General features: G+C 41.6%; 1 protein-coding gene across 1 annotated transcript in view; it reads left to right on the forward strand.

Moving 5' to 3' along the window:
- The window catches only part of SPPL3 (signal peptide peptidase like 3), a 150861-nt gene that overhangs the window by 57848 nt on the left and 67948 nt on the right, over window positions 1-25065 (forward strand). The window lies entirely within an intron of this gene.

Below are 25065 nucleotides of genomic sequence, written 5' to 3' on the forward strand. Positions count from 1 at the left end.
AGAGTTGGTTTGGTTTGGTATTTTAACCTGTAGCTTCTTGATGTGTAGTAGTTTTTTTTTTAAGTAGAACAAATTTAATTTGGTCAAGAGAGATCCAATGATAAGTTATTTACATTTTTTACAGTTATTACAGAATCCATAAGTTAATTAGACCAAGCACAGTGTACATTGGCTGCCACTATCCTTTTCTTTTTAAAATCATTAAAAAAATCATTTTATTGGGGGCTCATACAACTCTTATCACAATCCATCCATCCATCCATTGTGTCAAGCACATTTGTACATATTTACCATCATCATTCTCAAAACATCATTTTCTTTCTACTTGAGCCCTTGGTATCAGCTCATTTTTTTCCCTTTCCTCCCTGGCCCCCCTCCCTGACGAACCCTTGATAATTTATAAATTATTATTATTCTCCCAATTATCATGATCCCAATTCTACCTTGTGGACCTGGTTAGACCAGAGTATGCACAGCGGTGCATTAGGGATCTGGAATCGCAGGGAATCTAGGACGGATGAATCCCTCAGGACCAGCGGTGAGAGTGGCGATAGCGGGAGGGAAGGGGGTGTAGAAAGGGGGAACCAATCTCAGGGATCTATGTGTAGCCTCCTCTTTGGGGGATGGGCAATGGGAAGGTGGGTGAGGGGAGACACCGGGCAGTGTAAGATAGGATAAAATAATAATTTATAAATTATTAAGGGTTCATGAGGGAGGGGGGACCGGGGAGGGAGGGAGAAGGAAAAAAAAGGAAAATGAGCTGATTCCAGGAACCCAAGTGGAGGGCGAATTTTGAGAATGATGAGGGCAGTGAATGTATAAGGGTGCTTTACTCAATTGATGTATGTATGGATTGTGATGAGTTGTATGAGCCCCAATAAAATGATTTATTTAAAAAAAATAAAACATACCTTAAAATTTTTTATTATTTTATCATGTCTTATGCTGTCCGACATCTCCCTTCATCCACTTTTCTGTTGTCTGTCCCTTAGGGAGGGGGTTATATGTAGATCCTTGTGATTGGTTCCCCCTTGATGTATAGTCTTAAAATGTTTTGCCGTTGTCTTAGGTTGAGGAACAAGTATTTCTGATACTTGCCCGTTAGATGTCTTTAACTTTGTCATGCCTGATAGCATTTTTAATTGAGTAGATAATTGGGTGTCTTTTTTTTAAAGTCAGGTGACTTTTAGCTCCATTTCCATTCTCTTTGTTGTGTGCCATCATGCCACGCAGACCACTTTCTCTCATACTCATTTGTCAACGTGAGAAGAATGCATGGCCGCTGAACCAATTTCAAGTCCTCTTGGCTCTATAGGACAGAGTGGAACTGTTCTCAGAGAGTTGCCTAGGCTGTAGTCTCTATAGGAGTCGATCATCATGTCTTTTCTCTCACAGAGCCACCGGGTTGGGTTTGTCCCACCAGTCTATGGTTAGCAGCTAAGTAGCTTAACCAGTACACAATTGGACTTCTTTAAAAAAATTTTTAAATCATTTTATTGGAGGTAATTCAACTCTTAATCACAATCTATACATCCATCCATGTGTCAAGCACATTTTTGTATATTTGTTGCACACTTGCTTGGGATTCTTTCTCTCCCCTTGCTTTCCCCCAAAGCACCCACTTACGCTGTGTGCTTCTGGCTCATTGTTTAAAAACCAAGCCCTCTTTTCTTCTTGCTTTCCCTGTTTCTGGGTGTGATCAATTTCTTCTCTTGCTGCTCTAGTTGGATGGAAAATTGCAGATAGTCTCTCTGTCTCTGCCTTTCTCTATGGGAGTAGAAAGCTCTTTCTCCCATGGAGCAGCTGGTGATCTTGAGGTGCTGACCTTGCAAATTGCAGCCTGACACATACCACTATGTCACGAGAGCTTCTTGGCAGACAGCCTATGATGAGCAAAATTACCTTGGCTACCGATGCTCAGACTTACTACTCCAGATACTACAATAGCACTAGAGTGATGGAAGCCTTGGATGTCTCAGTCACTATCTCCCTGCCTTAAATTGCTAAGAGTGCAGGTGCTTGTTTCACTGACCCAGGATATGGACTTGGGTAAAAGCAGAAAGATGTGTTATGTTGTTGCTTATTTTGCTTTGAAACCAGAAGTTGTTGTTAGATACTGAACATCTCTGACCAAAGGAAAATTCAGTGACCATTCATTGCCTGACCTTTCACTTTCGAAACTTAGAAACAGAATGTATTTGGCTAACAAGGGATGCTTGTTTTTGTAACATTGGGCTAATTGTATAAGCTCAGACTGGGATGTACCCAATTAATACGTTTTCTAGAATTTCTTGTTTCATACAGAGTCACTCTGAGTTGTCATTGGCTTGGTGACAGTGAGTTTGGTTTTTGTTAACCGAGGGCAGCTTTTCTCACTCTTCTAGGGGACCTCTGTCCTTTCCCACCAGGACGGAAATGTGGGATGGGGGTAACTTAGATATAAGATGCAAATATAAGTAATCTTTTCACTCAAAAGTACAGCAATAGAGAAAACTAGTAAATGATACACATCTGAATACTTTAAAGCTTTCATCTTATTGTCTTTATTAACAGCTCTGAGATAAAATTCATTTGCCATACAATTCATTTGTAAGTGTGTGATTCAGTGGTTTTAGATGTGCAGTCGTCACCACTGCCTTAATTTTCATCACCCCAATAAGAAACTTGTACCCATTAGTAACCACTCCCCATGGCCACCTTCAACTACAAATCTACTTTCTCTCTGCATTTGCCCACTCTAGCTGTTTCATGCAAGTGAGATCCTAGAATATCTGTCCTTTGGTTTGTAGACCGATTTCATTTAGCATATAATGTTCAAAGGTCATCCATTTTGTAGCAGGTATCAGCACTTTACTTCTCTTTATGGATGAATAATATTCTTTATTAGGTCTTTACTTGATGGATTTTGGCCACTCTGCTTGTTGGTCCTGTGAACATTTGTACACGGCTGTTTTTGTGGCCCTTGTGTTCGGTTGGGCATAGCGAAATTTCTGGGTGAAAAACTCTTTAGGCCCAGAACTAGAGGTTTTAATTGATTGTTTATCACATTCAGTAATTTGATGTTTCCTACCAGAACCAAAATAGACTCACTGCCGACTCACAGCAACCATGTTGGACAGAGTAGAACAGTTGAGGAATTAAAGAAAGAGCACTAGGTTTTTTTCAGCCTGCCCAAACTGTCTTGGAATTATGGTTTATGTATTTTGATAATACCACTAATCATAGTTTCACTTTTGATTAAAAAAATTATTACTTGGATGCTTGGATACGAATAAAAAGCAGACAGTCCGTTGACTTATATTTGCAGTACAGTAACTGGGAGTCCAGGTAGTGCTGGCTTCAGGCAAGATGCCTTCCTCCACTTGGAATAGGAGTGAGTTTTCTGATGGCTTAACAGAAGCTTCCAAATTTCCATCTCTTTTTTTATCATGTTATTGGGGGCTTGTACATTTATCACAATCCATACATCCATCCATGTGTCAAGAACACATGTACATTTGTTGCCGTCATCATTCTCAAAACATTTGCCTTCTACTTGAGCCCTTAATATCTGCTGCTCATTTTCCCCTCCCTCCCCACTCCCCCCCACCTCATGAACCCTTCATCATTCATATATTATCATTATTTTGTCATACATTACACTGTCTGATATCTCCCCCTGCCCTCTTCTCTGCTGTCCCTCCCCAAATTTCCATTTCTCACTGGCCTTGATTGACCCACCTTAGTTCGTGTGTCCGTTTCTGGTCAGGGTTTGGGATAAGGGTTGGGAGTAAGTACGGTGCAAAGCGTGGGCTGCTTGGAAAAGAAGAAAAGGAACAGGTAGTGCAAAGACACCGGACAAGAGGACACGAAAGAGTCTCCTCCTAGGGAGCTGGTAAGGAAACGCAAGTGCTGTGTCCTCACTGCATGGAGGGGAGTCTGACTACCTGCTGCATTCACAAAGCCCCTCTTCCCAGATCCCTGATCATAGTCAAGCCTTTCCTGAGGTGCTTTTACATGTACAGTTGTTCGGTATTGGATTGGCTAAGAACTGTATAACTTTGTTAAATAAAAATAAGTCCTTTGCACAGAGGCAGAAGCCAAGGAACCACATGGCTGAGAGGCTGAGGATAAGAGAGAGACTTGGAGAGGTGCTGCTGTGGACCAGTGACTGTGTCCTTACTATTTACCGATCCTGGTTGTGGTAGCCAGTTAACGTCTCTTATAAGCCTCTTTAATCATGAAGGAAGGGGGGGGGAGTTCCCTTAAGAGTGGGCTGTGCTTATTTTGTAAGCTCTGTGACTGAGTTTTATTTATTTAAATTGTGAATGAGGTGATGGTTGACAGAGTAGACCATAGTTTTTACGTTCAGCAATTCATACACATTCTGTTCATCTCATCTATTGCGCTCCCCTGAACGTGCCATCATTTACCCCACTCCTCTCTTGTTTCTGTCCCTCCTTTCCCGGCATTTATATTCCCCCTCCTGGGTCCACAGATGGGTGCAGTTCTCCTTACTTAGGACCAGGCAGAATAGCAAGCTGGCTTCCAGTGTGTGTTATATTTTGATTCTGAGTCCACCAGCTGACAGGCAGTGGCTGCTTGGGCATGTTTTTCTCCTGCGGGATCACAAGGATGGGTGGAAACATGCAGTAGCTCTAAGGCTTCAGCTCAGAAATGGCACACGATAGCTACTCCCAGTTTCACTGTTCAAAGTCACTTGGCTCACCCCAATGCTAGGAGGCTAGGAAATCCACTCCTCCCCTAGTGGGCGGGGCTCCCATAGTGCCCAGCAGCTGGTGTATGACTTACATAAATAAGGAAAAGAGTGAAGAAGGGAATGCTGTCTCTCGAACCATAGGTATTGCATAGATTAGGCATAGGAAGAAAGGCACGTATAGCCGTGCATGACAACAGCAGATTTCTCTTCATTGTAGGTGTCTTCTAGTCAGTTCTGACTCAGGAACCCGAAGAACAGCAGAAAGACATACCTGGGAGAATGTAATATTGCACATTTTAATCTGGTTAAAACCACTGATGTGCATCCCCTTACAGAAGGGTTGTGGGGAGGAGACGAGCCAGTCAGGGTGCAGTGTAGCAACGATGAAACACAACTTACTCTAGTTCTTAAATGCTTCCTCCCCACCAGCTATCATGATCCCAATTCTACCTTACAAATCTGGCTAGACCAGAGGATGTACACTGGTACAGATAGGAACTGGATACACAGGGAATCCAGGATAGATGAACCCCTCAGGACCAGTGGTGAGAGTAGTGATACCGGGAGGGTGGAAGGAGAGTGAGGTAGAAAGGGAGAACTGATTACAAGGATCTACATATAACCTCCTCCCTGGGGGATGGACCACAAGAAAAGTGGGTGAAGGGAGACGTCAGATAGTGTGAGATATGACAAAATAGTAATTTATAAATTATCAAAGGTTCATGAGGAAGGGGGGAGTTGGGAGGGAGGGGAAAATGAGCTGATACCAAGGGCTCAAGTAGAAAGCAAATGTTTTGAGAATGATGATGGCAACGAATGTACAAATGTGCTTGATACAATGGATGTATGTATGGATTATGATAAGCGTTGTACAAGCCCCCAATAAAATGATTTTTAAAAAAGCACTGATTTTTTGTACATTGTTATCTCTGAGAAAGTAAACTTGGCAGGGGTGTGTTCAACTCTTGCTCCTCCACCGCAGAAGACACTTGCTAACCACTTGTAGAGCAATGTTGAAACACACTTTGTTAGGAATAATTCCAGGCATGTTTGAACTGGAACCCTAGTGGTAGTACTTTTTGACTTACCCTCATATTTGGATTCAAAAAGAACTTGGGTTTTCATACAGATTTAAGCAAATCTAAAACTGTTGATTTAGTTTGAACCATTATTTTCTTTCAGGACTCTGGTGGCAAAGTGAGTTATAAGTTAGACAGCTAACCACAGGTCAGTAGTTAGAAACCAACAGCTCCTTGGGAGAACTATGAGGCTTTCTATGCTGGTACAGAGAGAGTTTCAGAAGACCACAGGGGTGACTCTACACTGTCCTCTCAGGTTGCCCTTAGTTGAGATAAACTCGATGGCAGTGAGTTTGGCTTTTTCCTCTATACCACTTAGGAACATACGCCATTAGTTGTAAGGTACGGTACCATTTCAGAGGTGTTAAAATGTGGAAAACATAAGTCTTCGATAGTAATGAGGGACTTAAAAAAAAGTGGAAAATGGAATGAAATGAGAAGGGGAGTTTTCCTTGTGCTTGTCCTGTCATCCCCCACAGCTGTGGGAGTGAGACCTTGAGGCCCACCAGGTGGCACCTGAACTGCGAGGCAGGCAGCCTAGGTGGTGAGAGAAGTGGATGCAGAGGCTAAAAGGAAGGAAAATGAAGCTGCCTGCCAAGTGAAATGTCTTCCAATGAGAAGCTGCTGCCCCGAAAGTCTTCTGAGTCAGGTCTTTTTCACCTCTCCAAAGAAGAGTATTCTTTTTTATAAATCTCCTTAACCGATTGGTTAAACCAAAAATAAAGCTATGAAAAGATCTTCACTGTTTAAATAAATACATGGAAATTTTCTGTGAACTTTTGGAAACCCCTCATATTAACCTTATTTCTGTCTGCCTTTGCTGCCCTGTTTCACATTAATTCTTGAAGTGATTATTAGTGTATGTAACTGAGCTGTTCGGTGAAATGCAAATAAAACTAGGAAAATAATGCACCATTTTAGTAAAATAGCACTTGCTAATATATGTACCTGGTTACTTTTTTCATGTAAATCTGAGCTAACAAGTTGCATTAAAATACTTAACTATTCTGTATCAGTTATCTATTGCTGTGTAATAGACTATTTCAAAACGTAATCTCTTGATTGAAATTTTAATTGTGATAATCATCTTAACCTGCAGTTTTAACAGGTGTGTAGAGAGAGCTCCCTTCTATGCTTTCCCCAGCTGCCCAGTGGTTCCAATTTGCAGAATTATAGTGGACTGTTACAAGGATTGAATCTAATGATCTTTTCCAGATTTCTCCAGGTCTGCTAATATTCACTTGATTTGTGTGTTGCATTCTCTATGGTGTTGTCAAGTGGTGAGTTCTTAATCTCTTCCTCTGTAGTACAGATAGAGAACAGGGAACCCCTCTGGTTGCCCCGTTGTAACCATAACGCCTCCCTCCTGGTGCTTATGTCGAACCTCACATTCATCCCTAGGTCTGACAACCACTGGTTTGTCTGCCATTTCGGAAACATCACCTTTCAAAGGTGGCAGATTTGCTCGGGATCCCGTGGGTCCACAGTTGGGGCTGTTAGGACTATCCTTGCTTCACATGGTGTCCGTGGACTTGGTGACTGGGGGATCACAGAAGGTTCCCCATCATACGCCTGGGCCTTGCTCTGGCTTTTGTTTGGGATGTCCCAGGGCTGCTCCTTATGGCCCCTGCCTCGTGTGGTGTTTTCTCCAGAAGGCCTCTCCACGGGGCCTCTCATTCTAGCAGGAGAGCCTGGCCTTCCTTAACATGGCAACTGGGGACTCTGGAAAAGCAAATACATAAGCTCCCTGGGCTCCTTTGGATGTGGGCCCAGAACTGGCCCCGCGCCATTTTGTAGCCATCTCTTGCTTGGAGCAAGTCAGAAAGGTGGTGCAGATTCCACACGGGTGTAACAGGGGTGGGAGGGGGTGGTGGTCCGCTTGGCAGGCACTGCGCACGCTGGGCCAGGTAGCTGATTCTAGGAATGATGGTGACCATAGTTAAGTGTTTCACTCACTTCATTTCAAAATCTGAATTAGTTTAAAATCCCTTAGCAGTATAAAGTAGAATGTGATAAGGTTACAGTTCTCTCTGCTGCTGCTAATGCCTGTTGCAAGTGGAGCAGTTTCTTGCAAGGCAGGTTGCCAGAGCTCAAGTTATCAACCAAATCTAAGGATTCCCAAGGGGCCTGTGGTATTTGCAGAACAAGTGGTTGCTTGAAGTGGCTGTTAAGATGTTAGGAAAGGGTGGCTTCTCTCCTTTTCCCAGGCTAGCTGTTTCTTGTGATCTTAAAATAGCAGTGATTTCTTGTATACTAGTTTCAGAAATTCTATAATTCTGACTTCTGGAGATCCTGCCGATTTCCTCTTTGCACTCAGCTTTTTGAGTAAAGCATTGGGATATTGTTTTTCAAAGTGTTTTCGACTTCAGAAAAAAGGCCTGTTAAAGGGGAGGTAGGTTGCCCGAGGAAGGAGGCATGTTAGCTGAAAGCAAGGAGAGCCTCTTCTCTCTGAAGAGTTTTCTGTTGAGCCAGTGGGTTTCCTTCGTTTTGTGGGAAGAGCGGCAGTTGAGCAGGTCATAGGTTAAGCCTTGGACTTCATTGGCAGGATTTTTGACCATCTGTTACCTTGTAAGGGATAAACTCTCTTAGAATTTTTGGAATGAGAGAAGACTGGAGTGATTGCTCATGAGGAGTACATGCTTGAAAGTAGGGCGATTCGTGTAGGTATGGTTTCAAATACAGAGTTTCCTTCGTGTATCCCCTTCCCCGTCTTTCATTCCCCCCCCCACCCCACACATAACCCATGCTGTAGAAGAATATATTGTGTGACTAAGAGCTGCCTTCCTCTCTGTGTGGTAATGGATTTCACAAATGTTTACTTCCAGGTCGCTCTTCATGTGTGGAGCACTGTGTTAGGTGTGCTTTAAATAAAGTTAGAACTGAGTCCCTGTTCTCCAGGTGCTTGTGATCTAAGAGGGCAAACAAGTGCTCATAGCTGGGACGTACTGCCATAGTGATGACACAGAAGAGGTGTACATTCAGGAGAGAGAACATTCCAGACAACAAGCTAACAGGCTGCCCAAACCTCACCTGACAGCCTTGCAAAAGAAATCTTAACTGGTTCTCTGATGTCTCTAAATAAAGTACGGTACTCTGATTCTGAAATGTGTGTGGCAACTGTTAGCAGGTTTCATGTGATGTCATTTGGAAGATTTATTACTTCGTATTTTAGGCACAATTACCCTGCTTGCTTTGCCATTCATAAATAAAACCCAGAATTACCGAAAGAGATGTGCTGTGCAGATTTATCGTCAGTCTGTGTGATCAGTCCTGAGCTCCTTCAAGTGTTTCTCACGATTGAAATGTCTTTCTCTCCTCCCTCTCACTGATAAAGCTTTGCACATAAAAAGCGAACTCTCGTCTCCCTCTTTCTACGCATACATGCAAGTAAATTTTTGCTGAAGATCATCCAATAATGGGAGCTGTCAGAAATTTCAGGCAAGATTCAGAAGTGGAGATGTCAGATGGATCTTGGCTGAAAGCAGAGAATACCACAAAGATGTTTGCTTGTGCATTATTGACTATGCCAAGACATTAAACTATGTGGATTATAATAAACTATGGATAACCTTGAGAAAAGGGGGAATTCTAGAGCATCTTACTGTGTTCTTGTAGAACCTGAACATGGATCAAGAGGCAGTTGTGGGACCAGAACAAAGGAATACTGCATGGTTTAAAATGAAAGGTGTGTGTCAGGGTTATATCCTCTCACTATACTTAACTCAATCTGTATGCTGGGAAAATCATCAGAGAAGCTGGATTATTTGAAGAAGATTGCAGTGTTGGGATTGGAGGCTTATTAACAATTTGCAAAAAGATTGAAGTTGTTAAGGATTTTTCTCTTTCTTGGCTGCCAGTCAGTGCTTGTGATTTCGTAGTGAAGAGATTAAATGACACGTTGCGTTGGGTAAATCTGCTGCACAAGACCAGACCCCTTTAAAAGTATTGTAAAGCACAGATGTCACTTTGAGGACTAAGGTGTGCCTAACCCAAGCCATTGTATTTTCAATCACTTCATATGCATGTGAAAGTTGGGCATTGAATAAGGAAGATTAAAGATATTAAAAATTTCACCGACTGCCAGAAGAAACAAACCTGTCTTGTAAGAAGCAGTGCCAGAATGCTTCTTTAGAAGCAAGGATGGAGAGACTTTGCCTCCTGTGCTTTAGACATGCTATCTCTCACGAAAGCAGTCCTTGGACGAGGACATCATGCTTGGTAAAGTAGAGGGGCGGCCAAACAGAAGACCTTCCATGATAATGGATGGCACAGTGGCTGCAACTGTGGCCTCGAGCATAACGATTGTGAGGATGCTGCAGGGTCTGGCAGTGTTTTGTTCTTTGCTGTTGCTTTGTGATGGAACGGACTCTCTGGCGCAGCAACACATACACATTAAAGAGTAAGATCAGCAGTTGGAACGTACCAGCTCCTCCATAGAAGATGAAGCTTTCTGCTCTCATAAAGATTTACAGCAGCAACCCGCAAGGGCAGCCCTGCTCTGTCCTGTAGGGTCGCTACGAGGTGGAATTGACTCAGTGGCAGTGAGCTTGGGCTTTTGGTTTGACACATGCAGTGTTTGCTTCTCCACTGTTCCCTGTTTCTTGTCTATGTAACAAGGCCAAGGGTTGTCTATTCTACTTTAAAAAATGTTTCTGTTGTCTCTTAGTCTCTCCTTTAAGCTACCAACTGAAATATCAGTGGTTTGAACGCACCCAGAGACGCTTGAGACAAAAGGACTGGTGTTCTGCTTCTGAAAGGTCACAGCCATGAAACTTTGTGCAGCACATGGATAGGGTCACCATGCGTCTAACTCCACCTGTGATGGCAACTGATTTGCTTTGATTGTGCTTACTGTTCTGTATGACATTGCTGGCCAGCCTTTGTGTCTTCTTTCTCTTTATAGTATTAGTATCCGTGTTCCAAGTACTTGCCACATGCCTCATGCTTCCTGATCATGTCCTTATATCGCCATTCTTGTGCCTTGTTTCTGAATGTTCTCTCTTGGGTTCCACCGATCTAGTTCCTGCTTATCTTTCAAGATCGATTCAGTTGTCACCTCTTCAGAAGAGGCTGATTAGACCTCCACAATTGGAAGTGGTCTCCTCTTCCTTCCTCCACTAGCTGTCTGTGCCTGTCATTGAAATTTAGGCCTTTTTCTAGTACATTCAGATATCCATGTGTGTGTTTTATCATAGATTGTAATCTGAGGTCAAGGGCCATGTAAGTTCTTGTTTTGTTTCTTTGGTGCTGAGTGTGGTGCCTCACATAGTGTCTTATCTTTTTAAAAAAAATGATTTTATTGAGGGTACATACAACTCTCATCACAATCCATTGTGTCAAGCACATTTGTTTCCACCATCATTCTCAAAACATTTGCTTTCTGCTTGAGCCCTTGGTATCAGCTCCTCATTTTCCCCCTCCCTCCGTGCTCCCCCTTCCTCATGAACCCTTGATAACTTATAAATTATTATTTTGTCATATCTTACACTGTCCAATGTCTCCCTTCACCCACTTTTCTGTTGTCCGTGCCTCAGGGAGGAAATTTTATGTAGATCTTTGTAATTGGTTCCCCCTTTCCACCCCACCCTCCCAGTATCGCCATTGTCAGCACTGGTCCTGAAGGGATCATCTGTCCTGGATTCTCTGTGTTTCCAGTTCCTATATGTACCAGTGTACATTTTCTGGTCTAGCCAGATTTGTAAGGTAAAATTGGGATCATGATAGTGGTGGGGAGGAAGCATTTAGGAACTAGAGAAAGTTGTATGTTTCATCGTTGCTACCCTGCACCCTGACTGACTCATCTCCTTCCCGAGAACCTTCTGTAAGGGAATGTCTAGTTGCCTACAGATGGATCTTGGATCCCCAATCTGCACTCTGCCTCATTCACAATGACTTGATATTTTGTTCCTTGATGCCTGATACCTGATCCTTTCGAAACCTCGTGATCGCACAGGCTGGTGTGCTTCTTCCATGTGGACTTTGTTGTTTCTGAGCTAGATGATGGCCGCTTGTTTAGCTTCAAGACTTTAAGACCCCAGATGCCGTACCTTTTGATAGCCAGGTTCCATCAGCTTTCTTCACCACATTTGCTTATGCACCCACTTTGTCTTCAGCGATTGTGAGTCTCTCTTGTCTTTAGGAGGCTCTCAGCAAAGTATTTCCAGCACACTGCCACCCAGCTGGGGCAGGAGTGGGGTGGGGTGGGGCACCTTTGGGATCCCACCTTGTATATAAGTATTTCCAAGTGAGATTTAAGGAAAGTTTTCATTTTCCTAAATATCATAGTTTCGGATAACCAGGGGTTTTTTAGGTTTTTTTTTAAAGGAGGTAACGCATCAATGAAAAGGCTCAGGAACTGTACAGTTGACTGCTTCAAGGGGGCGGGAAGCAATAAGCAGGTTTTATTTCTTTTATAAGATAATCTCATTTTTCTCCTCCTCCTTCTCCTTCTCTTCCTTTTTATATTAGAACCAGAAAAGAATGGGATAAGGGAAAAGCCAATCTCTCATAAACCCTTGAAAATTAACTAGATGTCATACCCCATAGTGTTGAATCAATCTCAATATGGCTCGCTCTCGTGCTCGCGTTCTCTCTCTCTCATAGTCATCCAGTCAATTTTGACTTGTAGCAACCCTGTAGGCAGGCTAGAACTGCTCCTATGGATTGTCAAGACTAACTGTTTACAGAAGTAGGAAGTCTGATCTTTCTTCGAAGGAGCAGCTGGTGGTTTTGAATTGCAGAACTTTTGCTTAGCAGTCCAACACATAGGCACTATACCAACAGGGTTCCTCTCCTCTGTAGTACTGCCTGAATGTTTGTCATTAAAACTTCAGGTATTTGGTACTTGCATATTTCCCAAGTTAGAATAATATCCTGATTTTAAAATAATTTTTATTCCATCATATATAGAAAGAAATACTTGTCAATTTTGAGATATTTATAATCGAGGGTAACAGTAAAGAAATCAAGAGTGTTCTGATAGGATATTTATTTGTGTTGGAAAAAGAAAACCCCCATTTATTTGCTAGACTCTAAGGGTCTTTTGTTCGTTTCTCTTTGGTATTCTGAATGATATTGAACCTGTCTAAGAATGTATCTTTACTGAATGATAGAAAAGGCGGATGATTCACAAATCTTAGGACTCTGAGAAATGTTGACTCTGTGGGATTTCTGCTGTGAAAGGAAGCGATGCTCCTTCCTTTCTGTCTCTCAATATTTATTGCTCCAACTCTATAAAAAGATATGTGTGGGGTTTTGTGTAATTTATAATTACACTAAGCTGTGGTTATTAAAGAATGTTGGCCCTGAAGTAGAAGCTAGGTTTGAATCCTTTCTATGCGTGAATTTGGGCAAGTTTTTAAACCCTTGTGAATATCCATAATTTCTTAAGAAGAAATAGTAGTTACTGGTGATTGGTATGTGAGGCTGAAAACAAAGGCTATGTATGTACCGGTAGTTGGAAATAAGGTGTTGGTGTGATAGAAGTGCCACCAAAAGTCATGATAGAATTTTTGCCACATCAACAGTATATTTGTTGGAAATACTTTTGCCACAACAATGAATGCCAACTATACATGTAGGCCTTGCCTAATGGAATATATAGAAATAAAATCAACAAAATCTACGGAAAAAGATAATGGAGAAGCTCAATGTCATCAGTCAGAACAAGGCCAAGGGTGGACTGGAAAAGATCATCAACTGCTGATAAAGTTCAAGTTGAAGAAAATGAAAACAAGTCTGTAAGAGCAAAAATATGCCCGAGTATATCCTGCCTGAATTTAGAGACCCCTCAAGAATAGATCTGATGCACTGAAGATCAATGACCAAAGAGTAGACAAGTTATGGGATGTCATCAGGATATCATACATGAAAAAAGAACAAGGTCATTAAAAAGACAGGAAAGAAAGGAGAGACCAAAAAATGGATGTCAGAAGAGACTCTGAAATGGAGAGTAACTAAAGTGAGTGAAAGAAAGGAACTGAAAGAGCTGAACAGAAGATTTCAAAAGATGGATGAAGAAGACCAAGTATTGTAACAAAATGTGTATAGGTCTGTAGTTGGGAAACCAGAAAGGAATGGCTTTTCACAAACGGAAGGAACTGAAGAAAAAAATTCCAACTTCTGAGTTGCAATATTAAGGGAATCTATGGGCAGAATAATGAATTGCAGTAAGCAGCCAACAAAGATAGAAGGAATACAAGGTCACTGTACCCAAAAGAACTGTTCAACGTTTAAGCATTTTAAGAGGTGCCATATGGTCACTGAAGGCCTACGTGAAAAATGAGGCTCCAGGAAATTACAATTGAGATGTTGCAACAAATGGATGCAGCAACAAATGGAAGTGCTCACTCCTCTCTGTCGGGAAAATTAGACAGCAGCTATGTTTTAGCAGCACTTTTCAAGTAGTTCTCGGTCTCATATGCGTTTGGATAGGGTTTTGTTTGAATGCCTGGGTATAAGCAGTAAAGAAAGAACACTCCTTTAAAATGCATTTTTCTCATGTTTTTCTTTATGGGAAGTAAGGTAAACATTTCGGCGTTCATAGCAGAGAAAAATGAAAAGTTTAGCAAAAATCTACTTAACACAAACTTGTAAAATACTGCAGCTTAAGGATTTACATTTAACCTCGATTTACATATAATCTCCCTCCCTGGGGGATAGACAACAGAAAAGTGGGTAAAGGGAGACGTCGGACAGTGCAAGATATGACAAAATAATAATTTATAAATTTTCAAGAGTTCATGAGGGAGGTGGAAGCAGGGAGGGAGGGGAAAAATGAGGAGCTGATGCCAGGGGCTTAAGTGGAGAGGAAATGTTTTGAGAATGATGAGGATAATGAATGTACAAATGTGCTTGACACAATTGATGCTTATATGGATTGTGATAAGAGTTGTATGAGCCTTTAATAAAATGATTTTAAAAATTGGCTCTTGGGGAGTTAACCAGTTTCCTCTGAAAACATCTTCCGAGTGTCCTGAATCCGGGACTATAGAGCCAGCCCAGTGCCCACAATTGCTGCTATGACCAGAAATGGCCACAATGTGCCCTTTTAATCCTGGCATTTATTTAATAAATTTCAGGATTTGTCAAGATTGATTAGAAAACATAAGCAAAATCACCCAGGGGTTGTCTTATGTGGTTTATTTTGTGAGAGCACCTTTGTAGTCTTGGGTGGTTGGTTGACTTTTCCCTCCTGAGTCCTAGAGAGTGCTTGCAGGTCTGTTACTTGATCAGTATCTTTTGAGAGGTGGGACCATGACTTCTGACAGGGACCTTTTATGTGTGCCTCTGAAAAAGCCAGGGTATCAAATGTTCTCATTGCTGATTTGGGCAGAAGTGTCCCCTCCAGAATTCTCACAGCAAAACTAATTGTTCAACACCCCTGGCCGCAAACTGGATTTAGATTTAGACTTACTCACTCTTAGCTTGGTAACACTGAAACAAGTGACCTTATCTCTCTGTTGACGGGATAAGAAAAGTTAACTACTAGTGAAATGTAAGCACATCATGGTACATGGCACAGAATATAAACACTTAAAATATTTGCTACCAGTTGTGATTGTGATCGTGGTGGTAGTGTTAGGTGCCATCGAGTCAGTTCTGACTCATACCGGACCCTGTGTGCAATAGAACACAACATTGCCTGGTCCGGTGTCATCCTCACTATTGTTATGTTTGAACCCATTGTTGCAGCCACTGTATCACTCCATCTGGTTGAGGGTCTTCCTCTTTTTCACTGCACTGCACCTCTACTCTACCAAATATGGTGCCCTTTTCCAGGGACCAACCTTTCAGAATAAAATGTACAAGGTACCTAAGATGAAATCTGGCCAATCTCACTTCTGGCTGTATTTCCTTAAGAGAGATTTGTTTGTTCTTCCTGCAATCCGTGGCATTTTCCATCAACACCATAGTTCAATTGCATCAATTCTTCTGCAGTCTTTTTTAAATCATTTTCCAACTTTTCACATGCATCTCAGGAGAATGAAAATACTATGACTTGGGTTAAATGCATCTGAGTCTTCAAAGTGACATCCTTGCTCTTTAACACTTTTTAAGAAGTCTTGTGCAACAGATCTGCCTAATACAATCTCTCTTTGATAATCTTGACTGCTGTTTCCATCAGCATTGATGGTGAATCAAGCAAGACAAATGCCTTGACAACATCAATCTTTTCTCCATTTATCATGATGTTGTCATTTGGTTCAGTTATGAGGATTTTGGTTTTCTTTACATTGAGTTGCAATCCATTCATCTACTAGATAACATTTCCTGAGCTCTTCACGCTATGAGGTGGGTTGTATTATCATGACCCTCATTTTACTGATGGGAACTTTGAGGACTACAGAGCACTTGTCCAAGGTCATGCAGCTGGCAAAGAACTGAGTCAGGGTTTGCCCACAGAGTTTTCATTTGTAGCTGTACTATTGCCACCTCTCAAGGCATTTTTCTGCCCTAACACATTTGATCAAGCCAGGACTCATTATTTTCAGAGGTGTTGCTTCTCAAGCCAAGCTAATTTGGTGCATTTGCATCTTCATATCATTATGCTTGCTATTTCCTTTGCTTAAAATAACTCCCTTTCTTTCAGCCATTCTTCTGGGAAACCTTCCACAGTTTCCTTCTCCCAGTTTTTTGGCATCTATAGTTGGCTGATTTCCATTACACTTAGATACTGTGGATTCAAATACCCTCTTTTGTATGGTAGCACAAAAATAAACAATTTTTTATGAATGTTTAAAAGTAGGTGATTATTGTATGAAACCTAAATCCTAAATTTAAGTTAAAGATAGGTACTTGCAGATTTTCTCTTTTCTTTGAAGCTGTTACTGTCTTTGCTTTATTAAAAAGCTAAATCTGCATCTTGCTTTACAGAGACGATTGAGACCTTTGGGCCTGAGTACTATCATAGAACCTCTCTATTTCAGGCCATCCCTGTTTATCTGGTGTCATGGATTGGGTTGTGTACCCCCCACATATATATTGTGTAGGCCAATTTTCAGAGGGTTTGCAATAATGATGTGATCAGCCAATCAGTTGTAAGGGGATTAGGATGGGGTGTAGCACACACCTGTGCTCTCAGGTCATATCCTTGATCCAATGTAGGGGGAGTTTCCTGGAGTGTGGCCGACATAACCTTATCTTACTAACAAACTCATTGCCGAGCAGTCACTTCTCACTTATAAGACTGCCCCTTTGAGTAGTTTCCAAAGCTGTACACTTTTACAGGAGTAAGAAGCCTCTTTCTCCTGTGGAGTCCGGCTGGTGGGTTCAAACTGCTGACCTTGTGGTGAGGAGCCCAGTGCATAACCCACTATGCCACAATTTCACCTTAATTTACGAGAGATAACTGGAAAGGAAAGGGAGCAGAGTGGAGGGCATCCTTTGGACCTGGACTTGGTCCTGAGAACTAGATCCAGAAGATTGAGGCCAAGCTACATGGAGATCTCCAAGGGATGCCAACCCATAGGTGTTGAAAGGAAACGCAGAGCTTCCCCTACAGCTGGTGCCCTGAGTTCTCATATCTGACCTTCTAAACTGTGAGAATAGACTTGTGTTTGTTAAAACCAACCATTTGTAGTGTTTCTGTTAGAGCAGCACTAGAGAACAACAACACCTGGTCTTTTTGGTCTCAGAAGAGAAAGTGTTACTTCTCCACTCTTCAGCTAACCAACTTCTTCATTCTTGCTTCTGTATAATCTTGTCCTTGTATTTGTTCCCCTCCTTCTCTAGTTACCTCTCATCTGCTCTCCTCTTCTTCCTTTTTTCCCCTGTCCTTTCAATAGAAAGTACATGTCTAGAAAAGAATGAAGGCAACATATGTACAAATTTCCCTGATACAAGCGATGTATGGATTGTAACAAGAGTTGTAAGAGTCCCCAATAAAATGGTCATTTAATTAAAAAAGAAAAGAACTCTGTGTGCTGCTTTTAGGGCTGCTTAGTCCTCCCTTGTCTGTAAGGCATATAAGCAAACAAAGTCACTTGGTTGACCTTTCACATTGCCATTCAGTTCCGTTCTTGTCTTTTCTTGCTAGACTTCCTTGGGAAATGACCGTGACTTCTTTACTTCCACTTTCTCTTTACCCACCGTTCTATTGAAATGGCCCTTGAAAATTGCCTATAATCTCTCTTAATCAGATTGAATGGCTTGTGGTCAATTTTTATTCTCTTCTGCATATGTTGAGAAGACATTATGTCATAATGGTTAGAAAATGGGCTTTGCTGCTATGTTCATATTCTGTTACACACACACACACACACACACACACACACACACTTTGTGCCTTTGTGCAAGTTCCTTACCATCTCACCGCCCTCATTCTTTGTTACATCCTCAAATGGTCTTTTCAGCACCTTCATCTCTCCCTTTAAGCTGGGCCGTTCAACGAAAGGTTGACACTTGTGACCAGCAGTGTGCATTCACAAAGATGACAGCCGAGGAAACTTATGAGGCAGCTTTGTTCTATTCATTATGAGTCAGAATCAGTTGGGCTACACCCAACAACAGTAGCAGTAATCTTTTAAAAAAGTAACTTCTCATTTCCATTGTGCTATTATTTAAGGAAAAATAATCCAAAGAGAGACAGCTGACAGGTAGATTTTACTGCCAAAGTGAGAGCACTCAGTCCAGATTCGAGTCCAGGGTTTGGGAGATGAGGGTGGGCGCAAGGACAGCAGCTCCTCTCAATCCAATATAAGGAAGGTGAGTGTAAATGTGGTTGTGTGCTGGTGGGGGCATCTGGGCTTGTTGTTTGGGGAATCCTCGGTCCTGAGGGAGGTGGTCTGTGTACGGAGTATGTCCTGAACAATGCCTCTGCTACAGATGTGAGGTTCCTAAGTTGGATTCTGGAGCCCCTACAGGCCTGCACGGCTGTCAGCAGGCTAAGTGAGCCAGGTCAGGGTTTGCGCTAACCCATAGACGTGTTGACGCTTGCCCCTCCTTCATTCTCTTTGTGCAGTTTGTCAGCAGGTCCCCTTGGGCTCTTCCTTCAAAATACAGTTTGCAACTCTATCACCGCCTCGGCTTGCATTTCTTACGAGTCTAGGATTTACCACCGCATGCTTTGATTATTGTAGGATTCCTAGTCAGTCTCTTTGATTCCAGCCTCTTTGCCCCTTCCATCCACACTGAACATCTCTAATTCATTAGTGTCCTCCCAATAAGACGATACCACTCTTAGGATTTTACTCCACTGATGAAACACAAGCTACAAAATCCTGCTGATCCTGCTGATAAATGTATAATTCTTAGTTCACTGTTCAAAGGTACCATATATACTCGTGTATAAGCCAAGTTTTTTCAGCACGTTTTCAATGCAGTTTTTGTGGTAAAATTAGGTGCCTAGGCTGATATTCGGGTCAACCTATACTTGAGTACATATATAGTAAGTAAAAAAATATTGCCACAAAATCATAGAAACCTTTATTAAACATAAATTCCCAAATGGGAAGCTGTTGTTTTTCAACATTTCTCCTATCTGTGTCTGCACCCTTTTGAAGGCAGTGTTTCCATCCTTCTAGCCCTTCCTGGGAGAATTCTGTGCCCTTTGATTTGTACCACATCAAGATGACAGTTCTGACATCCTAGAGGGACTTAATCGTGTACCTTTTCAATGTTCTCTGGATTTCAGGAACAAAAAAAGCCTGAAGGGGCAAGATCAGGGCTGTGGGTGGCTGGGGTGAGGTTTTCAGTGACTTTCTCTCGTCAAGACAGCCCTTGCAAACTTCAGAGAGTGAGCAGGCACATTGTTATGGGGGAAAAGTACTTGCTGGAACTTCCCTTGCTCTCTTCTCACTTAATGCATTTTTCTACTTTTGTACAACTTTTTTCCTAATGAGCCCCGTGGTCTTCTGTGCCCTTCAAGGAAATCTATCAAGATGACCAGTGCCCTTTGGGATTTTGAAAAACAGTTGCTGTCACTTTCTGGGCTGACCTCTCTGCCGTGACTAGATTCCCCCCCAGAAAGCCACTGTTAGGATTAGATTGACATGATTTAAGATTAACATGACTAAAACAAATGTATTACTGAGAGAACTTGTTTGCTGCCACCAACCAATCTCAGAGATAAGCTTAAACACCTTTTGTTTAAAGTAAGTATGGGACGTATATGATCTGGAACCCTGGTCACAATCCTTTTTGACTCGCACGCATGTTTTAACCTCTCACTAAATGGGAGTTTCTCTTTTGGCCAGCCTCTCAGATGGCGGCCTCATCTTCCCTGAGAGAGAGGTGTTCTTGCCCTGGGCTGTGCAGCATAACCTTCTTCCTTTGTACCTGTGTGGCCTCTTCTTAGGGACTCAGATCTTGACTGTTGTTTTTTTTTTGCCTTTATTCTTGCCCAAACCAAACTCTTGTGGTGCTCAATAAATAGATGCAGCAAAGCATTTTGTATTCCATAGAAAATAATACCCCTAAGTATGTTAAATTTGCTTTATTGTAATTCAGCTCTCTGCATTAGAGACTGCTTTTGTCACAACTTTAGTTTCAGTGGGTCACAGTAGTTTTTCACATCAAACTGGTTATACTGTAATTTAAAAAAAAGTTTTACTGTTTTTTTAAATCAATATTTTCATTAATTTCAAATTGTCTAGTAATCTCATTTTGTGTACCTCTTATTCTTATCGAAATACTAATTTATGAAATAATAAACTACCTTTCATTATACATATATTTTAAATCATTTTATTGGGGGCTCTTACAGCTCTTATGACAATCCATACATCAGTTGTATCCAACACATTTGTACATATGGACTATGTAAATTTTTATTATTAACCTAATAAAACTGCATTATTTTGGATTTAACTAATTAAGACTTTGTGAGAAATCAAACTGGCCTTGAGCTTGGTTCTTTTAGGAAAATGGATGTCAGATTCAGTAATTGAGGCATCAGTTTATGTTACTAAATACAGTGATCACTTAATAGATTGACTGTCATGCCATTTGGGGAAGGATGTACTCCAGGAAAGGGACTGTGGTACAGGTTTGTATATCCTGCAATGCCTATTTAGTTCATCTACACTTAGGCTTTCTTTCTTTTTTTTTTTTTTAACAATTTATTGGGGCTCATACAATTCTTATCACAGTGTATACATATACATACATCAATTGTATAAAGCACATCTGTACAGTCTTTGCCCTAATCATTTTTTCTCCTCTTTTCTTTTTTTACATTTTATTAGGGACTCATACAACTCTTATCAACATCCATACATTCCCTGCCCCAATCATTCTCAAGGCATTTGCTCTCCACTTAAGCCCCTTGCATCAGGTCCTCTTTTTTTTTTTTCCCCTCCCTCCCCTTTCCCCCCTCCCTCATGTGCCCTTGGTAATTTATACATCGTTATTTTGTCATATCTTGCCCTATCCGGAGTCTCCCTTCCCCCCTTCTCTGCTGTCCCTCTCCCAGGGAAGAGGTCACATGTGGATCCTTGTAATCAGTTCCCCCTTTCCAACCCACTCACCCTCCACTCTCCCAGCATCGTCCCTCACACCCTTGGTCCTGAAGGTATCATCCACCCTGGATTCCCTGTACCTCCAGCCCTCATATGTACCAGTGTACAGCCTCTGTCCTATCCAGGCCTGCAAGGTAGAATTCGGATCATGGTAGTTGGGGGGAGGAAGCATCCAGGATCCGGGGGAAAGCTGTGTTCTTCATCGGTACTACCTCGCACCCTAATTAACCCATCTCCTCTCCTAAACCCCTCTATGAGGGGATCTCCATTGGCCGACACTTGGGCCTTGGGTCTCCACTCTGCACTTCCCCCTTCATTTAATATGGTATATATATACATATACACATATATACACATACATACACACACACTTATATTGTTTTTTTGGGTTTTTTTTTGCATGATGCCTTATACCTGGTCCCTTGGCACCTTGTGATCACACTGGCCGGTGTGCTTCTTCCATGTGGGCTTTTTTGCTTCTGAGCTAGATGGCTGCTTGTTAGGCTTTCTTTCTTTAAAAAAAATATTTTAAGGAAAGTTTTAAAGTAGCTTTATCTGGTGGACAGCCTGCCATAGGGGCACAGAACCTGCACTGTTCCCGTTCTTGTTGCCGGTAGAACAGGGAGTGGCTGCAGTAGCGGCAACAAGAACATTCAGAAATAGGCTCTTGTAAGATTTTAATACAGTAGTTATATAGGGGTCAAATCAATCACATCCTCTTTCACAGAAAATACCAGGGATGTTAAGCAACCCATACCTGTACCTAGTAATTTAAGTGAAGCGATGTATACAGTGATACAGAAGACACAATGGAACAGTAACCAGAGACAGTTGCACCAAGTGGAGCTTATGACAAACAAGAGTTCTCTTGCAAGATGATGAAGAATTCTGTTTGGTTTTAGATATTTAAATTTGAGTATGTATGTATGTATGTATGTGCAAGTGAGAGTGCCCCAAGGGCATTAGAAATCTGTCACTTACATTTCGAGAAAGGACAGAGTTGGAGAATAGAATTGATTAGTTGTCAGCCTGCAGCAGTCGATGGTGATACTTGGGCATTGGTTGGTTTCCCACACGATACTAGAGGCCTCGAATACCTCTAATATGAGCTTTGGAAAATGCTCCACGTGGAAGCACTTTCTCCTCTCACAGTGAACTACAGTGGAATTACACACGTTGTTCTTCTGACTGTAAGTGTATTTTTAAAAGCAGAGTGAGAGTCTGAGTAGCCAACTGGACTCACACATTGAGTTTTAAGCATGAAATGCCATGATTCGCTTTATTAGAATCGTCAAACAGATCAACGAAGTATGTTTTGGAAATTCCCCGTGTTCAGAGACTCGGGGGACATTATTCTTGCGTTTTCTAGACACAATAGATGCGGCTCACCGTGGTTGAAGAGCAGGCTCCCCTTTGTCCACATTAATAGATTTGTCACTAGGAGAGGTTAGCCACAGGGAAATAACTAGATGTCAACCTGTAGCACCATGGGAAGTTTTCTTCTTAAAGTCTGGTTCCTGCAATTGGAGAAGTGCTCTCAGGGTTTTTATCCCAGATTCATTTATCAGCATTGAATAGCATTAAGAAGCAGTTACAGTTTTTAAGTGAATGCTTAAAAAATAAAAAATCCCATCACTAAGTTTTGTGGGTACATAACCTAAGACAGCATATAGACCATTCAGGACCAGTTCGTTTAAGAATACTCATCCTGACAGCCAAATAGAAAGTTATGTGTCTTTTAAAGGAAATGTCTTTTGTTCAAGTTCGAAAGCAGTCTTGCATCATGGTTGCAAACATTTAAGAAGAAAAGCCACAACTAGGTGTGCTCACAACATGATAAAATTCACATGGGTGTAAAATTGTAGCATGGGAACCCACTTCAGAGGGTTACTGTGAACACCTTTCACATGGGCTCTACCATCTGTCTCCTCTCAGGCCCCCTCCCCCAAGAACACATGCACAAGCACACTTGCACATCCTTCCTCACTTGTCCTGGACACTGGATGTTCCTGGAAACAGATGATTGCTGCTTCCCTGGAGACTCCTGCTCGTCTGTCTTATGAATTCATACTCGGCATTAGATTTGGTATCTGTGATGGAACTCTTAGTCTTAGTAAAATGCAAACTTTTCACATAGGGTGGAAGGATATATAGTGTTTGGCACTAATGAAGACATAAGAAAGACAAAAGTTTCTGCTTCTCAGTCCAAAAATATAAAAGAGCTTCAAAATGATCATGGAGACATTCCTGTAACTTTTATTCTCATTTTCTACGAACATTTTGAAGACCCTTTGTATTTTGATATTTGAAATAACTTTCAACTTCATGGTGTGACTCAGAATTACCCAGTGGCTATCGTGTGTGTGTGTGTGTGTGTGTGTGTGTGTGTGTGGAGGTGCCCCCCCCCCAAGCCAGGTGGGTTCAGGCACATAGATAGCACCTTAGTGAAAAGACTGAATTGCTAGCCTTTTGCTTTATTTTGTTTTTGTTTTTAGTTTTAGAATTAAAAAAAATATTTTTGAGTAATTGACTGAGTGCGATAGTTTATTGTGCCAGCCTGGCCAATAAACACAAGTAGGATTAATTGAAGGGTGGAGGGGTAAATGGCTCGATGAGCCTTGCCTTGCTTGTTCTGTGCCTCAGTTTAAAGGGGAACACTACCTGTGGGATGCCTAGCCTGTGGACTGTGTCACTGTAAGTTGAGGTCCCTTTAATCCCACACTATTGGAATGTTCGTCTCTGGAGCTGGGTACCAACAGTTGGTGACAGTTGGTGACCTGCCTTGCTGTTTGCTGCCTGGGTATATATAGCCCAGCTCTCTCTACAGAAGGGGACTGGCAACTGGCGGCTCTCAAGCCTTAAAGGACTGCTAGTGTCTCACTGTTTTATAAGTTAGCTGTTAATTTCTTGTATTATCTATCTGTACATAATTTAACAGTTCATTTCTTGTATTATATATCTATCTTTATAAATATATTTATATTTAATTACTAGCAATCTGGTTCTGTCTCTCTAGAGAACCCTGCCTAACACACTGAGATATATGTTAAGTGCCATCAATTCCAACTCAAAGTAGGCGCTGTGCACAACAGAACAAAGCGCCCTCCTCGCAGTTGTTGTTAGGTGTGAGCCATTGTCGCAGCCACAGTGTCCGTCCATCTTGTCGAGGCTCTTCCTTTTTCTGGCTGCCCCTCTACTTTACCAGGCATGGTGTCCTTTCCATAGATTGTCTCTTTTGACAACATGTTCAGAGTATGTGAGCCAAAGTCTTGCCATCCATGCTTCCAAAAGCAATCTGGCTGTACGTCTTCCAAGACAGATTTGTCTGTTCTTCTGGCAGGCCATGGTACCTTCACTATTCTTCGCCAGCACCATAATCCAAATGCCTCGATTCTTCCTCTACCTTCCTTATTCAATGTCTAGTGCATGATTAATAAAAGAATTTTACTTTAATAGCCTCTATTTATTTTGTCTTTTGCTGCTCGTGCTTTTGTCATCCTAGCTGATGATGTATCATTAAGAGCTGGGCCCCACAACCTTGCTTGTAGATTTTCTTTTAAAAATTACATGATTTTAGTTTTCACACTTAGGTACTTAATTTTCTTTCTTTCTTTCTTTCTATTGTCTTTTTTCTTATTTTGTTTTCCTGCATTCATTTTAAATTGGACTTTGTGTATGGTATGACACTTGGCATATATATATGTATACATATACTTACATATATAATTTTCACCACAGATGTGTGCAAAGGGAGGACAATGAATAAGGAAAACTTTAGAAGAATTGATTCCTTTGAATTAGAGCAGAGGTTCTCAAACTTTTTAAACAG

This window comes from Tenrec ecaudatus, chromosome 16 (assembly GCF_050624435.1).
Source record: "Tenrec ecaudatus isolate mTenEca1 chromosome 16, mTenEca1.hap1, whole genome shotgun sequence".
Taxonomy (NCBI): domain Eukaryota; kingdom Metazoa; phylum Chordata; class Mammalia; order Afrosoricida; family Tenrecidae; genus Tenrec; species Tenrec ecaudatus.